An 11014-nucleotide genomic window follows, 5' to 3' on the forward strand; every position below is an offset into this window, starting at 1 on the left:
TGAACTTTATGCAATAAAGTGACTAAAATCTCATAACACCCAAAACTAGATAGATCTAACAAATGCATCATCAAGATTTAAGCTTTATACCTCTAGAGGAAAGATCAAGGTCGAAAAATTATGAATCTTCAAGCTCCAATGAAACCAACACTTCTCCAACGAGCTCCTTCTCCAAGATGCACCAAGAACACTCCAAAGCACATAAAAACACCTTCTTTTTGCTCAACTGGCTCAAGCTAGGGTTAGGGTTTCAAGGGAGGGTTTGGGCACTGATCGTGTACACCCAAAATACTCCTACTACACCCAATGTACTCAGGGATACCCTAGTACACCCATTGTAGTTCCCCGTATGCTTAGTGTACGCGGCTTAACCCGAAATCATCCTAACTTTAAACAGTCATAACTTCTTCGTTTCAACTTCAATTTGAATGATATTTATATCAACAAAAAGGTATCGACAAGCTCTATAACCCTATCTAATTACTTTTAATTTAAAACACATCAATCTAAAATCCTTAATTCATAAAAGAAGTCTAAAATACCATATTTCCTATTATGCCCTTAGGCTCTAAATCATGAACCAAACTCTTGGATCACAAAATCTAACTACCCACATCCAAATGGGTCTAAACCTCTCCTTTCCTAAGGCCTGAAGCCTTATGATAATTGATCCTCGGGTCACGGCCCCGAACTATGGAATGAGTCGAAACAGGGTGTTACAGTTACATTGTGTCCATGCTAAAGTTTTATCCTCTTTAAGGACTTATTGTACATATAATTGTAGATCTTTCGTTGTTATGGAGTCCTAGTGGATAAAGTTGGAAACGTTATCCATTACGTCATTGAAAAAGACTAGATATGAAGTTAAGGGTCTAGATCTGTAAGGATTAAGCACTTATTGATGAGTACAACATTCTTCCAGGATCCATGACGTGGAAAAGGGACTACCACAACATAGAGAGGTCCTGCATGTTGATTGTTTTGTTACAAGGTCTCCACGTCTTTGTGAGCATTGACAAGGTTAAACATTGATTGTTGGTTTTTGACTAGTTTTACTTTGAGTCAAACTTGAAGTTCTTAGGTTATTGATTAAGAATCTATCCTTGTTTTTTGCTAGTCGGCTTCGCAGGAGCGATCAGTGCAGGGAGTAAGTGTGTTTTTGAGTTCATTGGGTCTTTGATTTAAGTGAGTTTCCTTACTATACTATGTGTTATGGTATATATCCTTATATGTTAGGACATACGAATAGTAGGTCGGTAGTCATCTAGTGGAGTGCCTTAGGGGCTATATGTAGTCATATAGTAGGATCACCTGTTCGAATGTCTATCTCTAATTTGATTACATATGCATTCCTTAGATAATTGTTAGTCATGATGTAGTGTGATGTATGATACTTTGTATGTGGTATGGGGTGGTTAGAAAAGTATACTAGTCTAGAAAGTTGCTTGTGTATATGCGTTTGTTTAATTGCTTGTTTGATCTATATGTTGAGGCAGTCCTACTTTGTATTGTAAGCCAAGATACCCAGGCGGGCCAACCGTGTGTTGTAGGCCAAGTGTGGATCAGATGTATATTGTTGTCACACCCTCAGAGTGTTGGTGAAAAACACCAAGCGACATGGAGTTAGGGATGTTGTCTTAAATATGAGGTTTCCACTTGAGTTTTTTCTTAACCATCATTCAGTTCGATGGACTGGGAGTCGCTTGTGACTATTGGTTGAAAGATCGACTCTCTCCGTTGGTGTCCTAGGAATAAATGTAACTCTTGAAAGGTTAAAAAAATATCGGTGAGTCCATATCTTTTGTATACTTGAAAATACTTTGTTGAGTTCGTTAAGTCGGCTCTTAGTCTTTGTTAGTATGTATTACACTATCTCTTCATATTTTGGTAGCGGGATTCAGATAGTTTAGTAACTAGATCTGATCTGATTTGGAAAGGGGAGTGTATTATCTTCCTTTTGTTGGATAGTTCAACTATTGGTACTAAGGTAATGTTATCCGAGTATCGTGTTATGTACTGCATTCTTATTCTTTTCATTTTAAGTTTGACGAGAGTAGTTTGAATTCATTTCCTCGAGTTCGAGTATACTATCGCTACTTATTTAACTAGTAGTACATGGATAGCTAGTTTTTATTTATCTTGTTTATTCTAAAATCGCTTCGTCGAGTTTGTGTATACTATCACTACTTTCTTAGGTTGGTTCCCAGTTCTAGTCTAAGATATTTACTTTTAGGTGAACAAAGTTACGATGAGTTCCTATAATCGAGCTATGATTTTTGATCCCGAAAACCATGATGCTTCATCACCCTTCACTAGTGTGTTTAGAAAAGTTGTGCTTCCTTAGAATTGTTGTCAGGTTGTAACTAGCAACCACATTCGGGATTTTCAATCCCATATAGATCGATACATATTTCTCCCACCCACTTAATTTTGAACGATTATAGGCCAAGAATTAGCTGTAATTATTTTAGCATGTTGATGAATCGTATCTCATCCATCTCTTGTTCTGGGGGCCTCCCCTAGTCAGTCATGATGTTATTTTATTGTATTAATACGTATTTACTTATTATATATATATTATTTATCTTATACATATATATATATATATATATATATATATATATATATATATATATATATATATATATATATATATATAGCGTTTAGCGTAGCCGAATATTTGGCTAGAATAACCACTAAGTACTAAGCTTATCCAAAGGGTGGCTATAATAATGACTAGAGTATCATCGTTTCTTGGCAACTAGCTAGTGTATCAACTGGGTATGATCTTATTTGTCATTATGATTCAATAAAACAACAAGACATAATACTAGCTAAATTGTGTGGACAGAGCATCTACTAGGGATACTATTGTTTTGGTCAAAAATCAATTAAGTAGAATCTAACCAAATTGCATGAGGGACTTTGATGTTCGTGGTAAATCAAGTAAGAAATGATAATCAAAGTGACACTAGTGAGTTACAAGGAAAGCCCTTGATCCTTGATAGGATCTCTGGCATAAAACCTTGGGAGGTGATAACAATCACATGCCTTGCTGGTTATATTGATATAAAATGTTGAATACAGAGATGAATGTGTAAATGTAAGTACAAGTATCATGAATGAGCTTAGTGTCCCTTTAGTATGCTAACTACATGTGTTATTTATAGTCTAACGCTAATAACAAGAAGTCTGATAATTTCGGGAACCTCCAGAATCGGTATATGAACTTTATTTGACATGGTATTTCGGGTCTTTTGCCTGGTTGAGATGACTCTACTTTGAGAATGGGTCTTTGTGTTTACTCATTCAACACATGTGAGAAAAATAGAGAAAAGATAGTTGCTACAAGTGTTAGAAATATTAGTGGTAATATTCAGGATCCCGGGATATATTTAAGGATCCTGAGATTTTAGGAATATTTTAGGATCCTGAATATCAGTCAAGGATCCTGCCCTTAAAAATTGCCCTCAAATTGTACATGTGTAATATTAGGGTGAGTTGTCTGTATTAAAGGTATAATATATAAATAATAAACAAAAGAGATAAAATATTTGAATTTAAAACCCTAATCGAATAGGGTTAATCTGCTTAAGGTCAATCATCATGTTGTCAAATCGTACCCTCTCTCTTCCGACATTGGGTTAAATAGGGTAATCCTCTTAACTCTTTTTACCTTGCCCAATACCTTTCCAAATATCTTCTAAGGTAATTTCTTCTTCTTATTCTTCATTTTATACTTTTCTTTTCTCCGATAATGGGAAATAAGATGGTTTGTTATTGTGCCAGCATCACCACTTCTCCAAAGAATGGCTTTGTCACTCAAGGGCTTCTAGCCCAAGTCGAGGTCCGTTCCTTCAATAACGAGGACATGCAGTCACTTAAGGCTAATGTAGCCTACCCATCTGATGTGATCTTCAGGTCCTTTGACCCTTCCACAGAGTCTTAATTTGTTTCTCCTTCTTGGGTATGCTTTCCTGAATATCCCTTTTCTCTAGGCCTCAAATATCCTTTTTAGGGTATTTTTTCCGATTTCTTCCGTGCCACCAAGCATTCCTATGTCCAATCAATGACCATTATTTGGAGGAATTTGTATTGGATTGAGCGAGTGAATCATTCCCACAATCTAATCATTCGCATCACTGTGTTAGCTTCCATTTAGGAACTCTCTACTTTTGGGAGTTCTTGTTTTATGTTTAGGGTTAAGACCAAAAAATCACCTATTGTCTTAAAAACCAAACCCAGCGATGGAGCCTGGAAGGAAAATTTCATTTTTGTGAGGCGAGATTCTATCAATGGCGGGGATAGCTTGCCTAAAGCATGGATTGAAAAAGGGTAGGATCTTATTTATTGATCTTAAGGATCCAAGGATTTATATTTCTTATTTTGTTCATTTTGATGTAGGTTCCTTATTTGGAGGATTTTGTACTGGATTAAGCGAGTAAATCATTCCCACAATCTAGACATTTGCATCACTGAGTTAGCTTCCATTTACAATCTCTCTACTTTTGGGAGTTCTCAACTTCATTCTAGGGTTAAGACCAACAAATCTCCAACTGTCTTAAAAACCAAACATAATTATGGGGCCTGGAAGGAAAAGATTTTTTTATGAGGCGAGATTTTATCGATGGCCGGAATTTCATTCCTAAAGCATGGGTTGAAAAGGGTAGGATCTTATTTATTGATCTTAAGGATCCAAGGATTTACGTTTCTTATTTTTTTTCATTTTGATGGAGGTTGCAACTTTGGTGAAGCTTTTTTTGCTGTTGGGGATACTAAAGAGAAGGTGAGGCATTTTCTTGCTTTATCTGCAGACATCAGATCATTCAAAGTCAAGTCTCCTAGTCTTCAAGTGGGTTCTTCTACCACAACTTTAATGGCCACTAGTAAGGATCCTTCTCGATGTTCTTATCTATTTTATCATAAGGATCTTGGACTTATGTAGATACTTCCTATTATGTAGTATCCAAAAAACACTCACTCTAGTGCCTGGTTTGTCTTGTTTGAACTTGAAGATTACATGTCTAGCGGTTTTCTCATGGTAAAGAAGAAAAGGATCCCTCCTTCGCTTGTTCCCAAGAAGACTCAAATCGATCTCACTGTGAAGACCCCATCATCTTGTAAGAGAAAACCATCTGATTCTTGGGATCTTGAGAATATTGAGACAAAGGAGGTGTTAATGAAGCTAATCTCATTCTCCCAATCTGTAAGCGTTCATGTGTTCCTTTTTCTTTCATTTTTGTTATCTATTTACCATGGTTCCTCTTAGGTTGTTGCTCGCTCCAATGAGGATCTTAAAGCCAATCTCACTTAAACCAAGCATGCTTTGAAGGAGTAGGAGGAAGTAAATAAGGAGCTCCAGAAGAGAGTGGAGAAGATGCCCAGGGAGAAGGCTAAAAAGGAAATGGAACATGTGGCTGAGATGGGCAAGGTGATTGCTCAAGTGAGGATGAGTGCGGCTGTTGTTGTTTGGGAAGCAAAGATCAAGCTTGCAGAGGATCTCGAAATTGTAGGACCCTAGAATGTACCAGGGTGGCATGAAGCTTTAGCAAAACTAATTGGTAAGCCTGTTAGTACCAATAAGGATCTTGAAGGGCAAAAGTAGAAGGTGGGTGAAGAGGAGAAGGTTCTGGGCGATGATAACCAATTGATGGTTTATTCTTGTTTGAAAAAAAATTAATGGTTTTTGATTGGCGATGTAATAGAATTAATGTTTTTCTCAAACAAATTAAAAAATTAAGATCAAACAGAGTGCAAGAGAGGCTGTGATGTTCATAATAAAGCAAGTATGTAATGTAAATCAAAGCAAAACAAGTTGTTTACAATGAAATCCCTTGTTCCTTGCTAGGATCTCCAACATAAAACCTTGGGAGGTGATAATGATCAGCTGCCTTGAAGATTTTATTTATTAAAGTGGTTAATTACAGCAAAAAATATAAAGAATACGAGTACAGGTGTCGTAGTTCTGCTAAGTGTCGTGTGTAGTGTGATGAATACAAGTGATTTATATAGTCAAAAGACAATAAAAAGTATTCCGAAAATTTAGGGATCCTCCAAGATCATCTTATAGACGTTGCTAACTTGGTCCTCCGGGTATTTTGCATGGGTGTCACTATTCGTTGAGACTTTGACTGGTTATTACTGTACATGTGAGAAAGATAATAGAATATAACTGCTATAAATATTAGAATAATAGTGATCAGGATCTTGAAGTATATTTGGGATCCTGATATCCGAGGATCTTGAGGTTTGAGAATTCTTAGGTTTGAGGATCCTTTACCTTGAGGATCTTACTATAGCACTGAGATGCTTACCCTAACAATTACCCCCAATTTATTCCTAAAAATAAGCGAATTAGTTCCGGATTTATTGAAGGGATAAATTAAAGTAAATGAGTAAAAATAAAGGTAAGGGTAAAAAGATAAGATTTTTCTATTCAAAATCCCCAACGGCTAGATTTCTACCCATTTAGGAGATATTTACGAGGCAGTCAAATCATACGCCTCTCACTTCAGCCGAAATTATAAATAGGAATGAATGATAAGTTTTTCTTCACTCTTTCTCAGTCCCTTTCGATCAGTACTGACTAACTTTGGAGGTAAATCTCTCCTTCTCTTTCTTTTTACAATTTCATTAATAATGGGCAAAAAGATGATAGTTTCCTGCAAAAACTTTCTTGGTCTTCTTAAGGATGATTTCATCGATCAACACTTCTTGTCTTACAAAGAGACATGCTCTTTTGATGATGGAGATATTCAATCTCTGAAAGATGGTGGAGCTTTCCCCCCAACACTGTGTTTAGGCCATACGATCCTTTCACTCAACTGAATTTCATTTCCCCCTCATGGGTGTGCTTTCTAGAGTACCCTTTTTATTTAGGCCTAAAATTCCCTTTCTCTGGTGTGATTTCTAAATCCTTCGAGGTTACAAAGCTCCCCTATGTCCAAGTGATGTCTATCATTTGGAGGATCCTATATTGGGTCGAATATCTGAATCAAACTCATCGTCTCGACATAGGTCTGGCTGAACTTTCCCAAGTGTGTGATGTTTCGACTTTCAGCAATTCTCGCTTCCTTTTCAAAGTTAAAAACAAGTGTCCTCGTATGTTGAATACAAAACACAACGATGAGACTTGGAAGGAGAGATACTTCTTCTTCAGGTGTGACTCCATTCCCAGTGGGATCTTTTGCCCAAACAATGGATTAAGAAGGGTAGGATTTTAAGATTATCTTAAAAGATCCTGAAATTTACTTTATTATTTTGTTTGTTTCGTTACAGGTTTCAAGCTTGGAGAAGTTATTTATGATGTTAAGCATACAGAGGAGAAGATCATCAACTTTCTCAGACTCCCTGAGGAGGATAGATCCTTTAAGCCCAATCAATCTAGTCTCCAAGAGGGTTCATCTACCACTGCATCAATGGAAACTGGTAAGATCCCTTATATTTTCGGTGGTAGTTTAGAATCGATGAGGATCCTAAATGAGAATCTTGTGTTGATGAAGTTTTTATGTGGCTTCTAAGATCCAAGGCTACACATTCCAATGCTCGATTCAATTTATCTGACCTTGAAGATGATGTGTATAGTCTCTTGATTGTAGTCAAGAGGGAGAAAGTTGTGTTTCCTCTTCCTCTTAAGAGATCTCACATTGATCTTACCGTGAAAACTCCAAGATCTCGTAAAGGGAAGACCTTAGAAGCCACGGATCTCAACTTGGAGAGTCTCGGAGCCGAAGAGGCGCTTCAAAAGTCTCATTCCTTTTTCAAATCCATAAGTGTTTGTGTGACATTTGTTTATGATCTGTACCTTTTTTTACTAATGTCATGCTTATTTAAGGTTTCCACTCACATTTCCCAAAAAGTGGTTGATCTAAGGATCAGGGTTGAGGAGGCTAAGCGAGTTCTATAGGAGCGAGAGAATGAGTGGAAGGCGACCAACGAGGATCTCTTCAAGAGGATCAAGTTTTTTGATAAAAGAGAAGGTTGAGAAGGAGGAGGAACACACCTTGGAGATCGAAGAGGTTTTTGTCGATGCAAAGGCAAGCGTTGCGGTGGCTGTTTGGAGGGCGAATATCAAGCTGGTTTGGGATCTTGAGAATTCAGGATCTTGGAATGTAGCTGGATGGCGCGAGGCACTAGCCAAAATAACTGGCAAGCCTGTGGCCACTACTGAGGATCTTGGGTGTAGCCTGCAGAAGAGGAAAAGAAAAAGAGTTGGGCTGATGATGACCAGGCTATGGTCTAGGCCTGTAGGAAATTAGTTTAAGTTTTTTGTTTTTTCAGTAATGTAAGACAATTAACTTTTTTTCTGGATTGGTGTGCAACCCCTTTTAAATGCAATGGTTGGGCTTCCCTTTCATATTTTTTCCTCGATCATCATGGATGACTGTTATGGTACTAGGATCCTTAAATAATCAGGATCCTGAAAAACTTGGTTCCTGCAAATAACCCAAAGGTAAAACTCTTTTAGTAAATCATCTTTAATAAGTAATCCTTTTAAATTCAAAGGTCGGAGGTCTGCCAACCAAATAATCATTTTTTTGGGATCCTAAAAAGTTTAGGATCCTCAGACTTTATTTAAGGTTTTTCAAAAATAAGGATATATGAAACCTAGTGATCTTAGGAAAAATTTGAAGTCATGACTTCCCTGTCTTCGTATGATCGTGATGCTATCATGCAAAAGGATCTTTGCTTTAGAAGTTTGTTGTGAAGAATCCTTATTTGACTTTGGGAAGGATCCCTTATTGAAACTATCTTCATCTGGAGGAAAATCTTTGTATGATGATGTTATAAATCCTGTTTACTTCCCGGGGAGTATCCTGTCTTCAAATAGCATGCTAATATTACGACTTTATAGCAAGTCGTTGGGGAAATCCCAGTTCAAGGTAGCATGTTAACATTACAAACCTTAGTAAATCATTGGGAAAATCGTATGATCATAAAAACTTATAAACCTTAGGATTTTTCTGAGCGACTCTTCCCTAAATCCATACCCAAACAAGGAATAGGAAATGAGGCGGAATTACTCACTCTAAGTCTACAAATCTTAATTATAAATGAATCTAGTGTATGCAGTAAGCCATCATAGCTTACCTGCTAGGATTCTTAGTTTTATATGAGTGTTGTGATTTTGTTCGAATGAGAGAGTGTTTATAACTATAATTTAATGCACAACATTTTTGTAAAAATTAGCTATTTATTTATCTGAGGTTTGGAAACATACCAAAATTCTAGCAAGGTTCCTTGTTGCCTAAATCATGTTCCGTTGTTAAACTCATCCCGCTCCCCCGTCGTTCCTTTCTGTTGGACATTCCCTCTTGAAATCTCCTATTTCACCACATAAATGGCATATTAAACTAATTCTGACATTGGTGGTTGAAGTAATGTACTCAACCGGAGTCCTACAGATGTGGGCAGTGTGCCCCTTTATGTTGCATCTATTTCAATATAGTTCTCGACAGAGTCCATAATGATGGTAGTTGCACTTGCTGTATTGTGGGAGTTTTCCTAAGTACGGTGTGGTCGGTGTTGAGACAGTAAGGATGATAGGGGTATTGGCGGCCCCAGCTTGCTGCCCTTCGGAAGGTCCTTGACTCAAAGTAGTCCCTTTCTCGTTCTCGAACTTTTGTTTCATGATATTAGGTTTGAGGTTTAGAGTGTGTTTACAAGCAGGCACTTGTTGCTGTACCTGGTTATCACTATGATTAGGATTGGCGATAACATTTCCACCTACATTTGCGTTGTTGGTATTAAGATATGCCATGACGACTACTATGGCGGTTGTGACAGCAACTTGAATAGTAGCAGAATCTATCTGCAAGATTGGCGTTTTGCCAGTAGGTTGTTTTCGTTTCTTTGGAGGCATTCTTCTGTTACATGATGAGAAAACGAGCTCGTGAGCAACGATGGTTGTTTCTATTTGAACTCTATTTATTTATAGATACATATAAATTCTTTGTTTTCTGAACTACATCCCAATGTTTCGACCTGCATCCCTATGATGCATTCCTGGTAAAGAGCAGAAGTAAGTTTTTGGTAATGGTTATAAACTGAGTGTTTTCTGAACTAAGTTATCTTAGATTGGGGGGGTATCATGTCCCAACTTTTCTAAAAAGGTTTGAAAACAATTCATAGCAGAGTCTATATAAAATAAACTTATGAATTTTAGCAAAAATCACTCTCAATTGAGATTTCGTGATTCGATTTACTGATATTAGTTGTGTCGGAAAAGGCGATAAGCCTAACCCATAGTGTGAGTAGTATAGCCACTGACTCACTAGTTTGTATCAGTTTATTAGTTATTTGAATGGCGCAAAAGGTACCCAACAACTTTGGATGTTTCATGCATGGTTTTTCCTCTGTTCTTTTTTCTATTTTTGGCAGTAACGATTATGTTGTCTCCTGGTATCTATATGGCGCCTGTGTTCTTCATAGGCGTATTGAATTACCGAGACATCGTACTTTGGGTTTTGCACTGATCCCCATTAATTTATAATGGAGATTTTGAATCAATAAAGTTCATGCGAACTTCTCATGTGTGCTCCTGATAAGGTAAAGGCACTTGGTGATTTCTTATAGATTCTTTACTCCTCGTTTGTTTCCTTCTCGAAATCCTCCTAACGAATTTCTTCTGGATATTCATTGATTCCACTGTTGGTCATCTTTGTGGAGTGTTATATCTATCTAAGTAGTTTATACGATAATAGGAATGTCTAAAGAATCTACAAGATTAATAAAACATTTTTGTAAAACTAAAATTTTACGAGGACGATCCTTTCCGGTCTTTCTATATTCACATAGTGTGTACAAATTATATATAATCTAGATCAAATAGACATTCGAATAAGTGATCCTACTATAAGACCACAACCAAACAAGGAATAGGATGTACAATGAAAATCACATATTCTAAGTCTATAAAATCTCCATTATATATAACCTTAACGTAAACACTTAGTAATTATAGACCTACCAGTAGGGGTCTTTTAGCTTTCACATACGTTATTTATAGTACCTA

Source organism: Lactuca sativa, chromosome 4 (assembly GCF_002870075.4).
Source record: "Lactuca sativa cultivar Salinas chromosome 4, Lsat_Salinas_v11, whole genome shotgun sequence".
Lineage (NCBI taxonomy): Eukaryota > Viridiplantae > Streptophyta > Magnoliopsida > Asterales > Asteraceae > Lactuca > Lactuca sativa.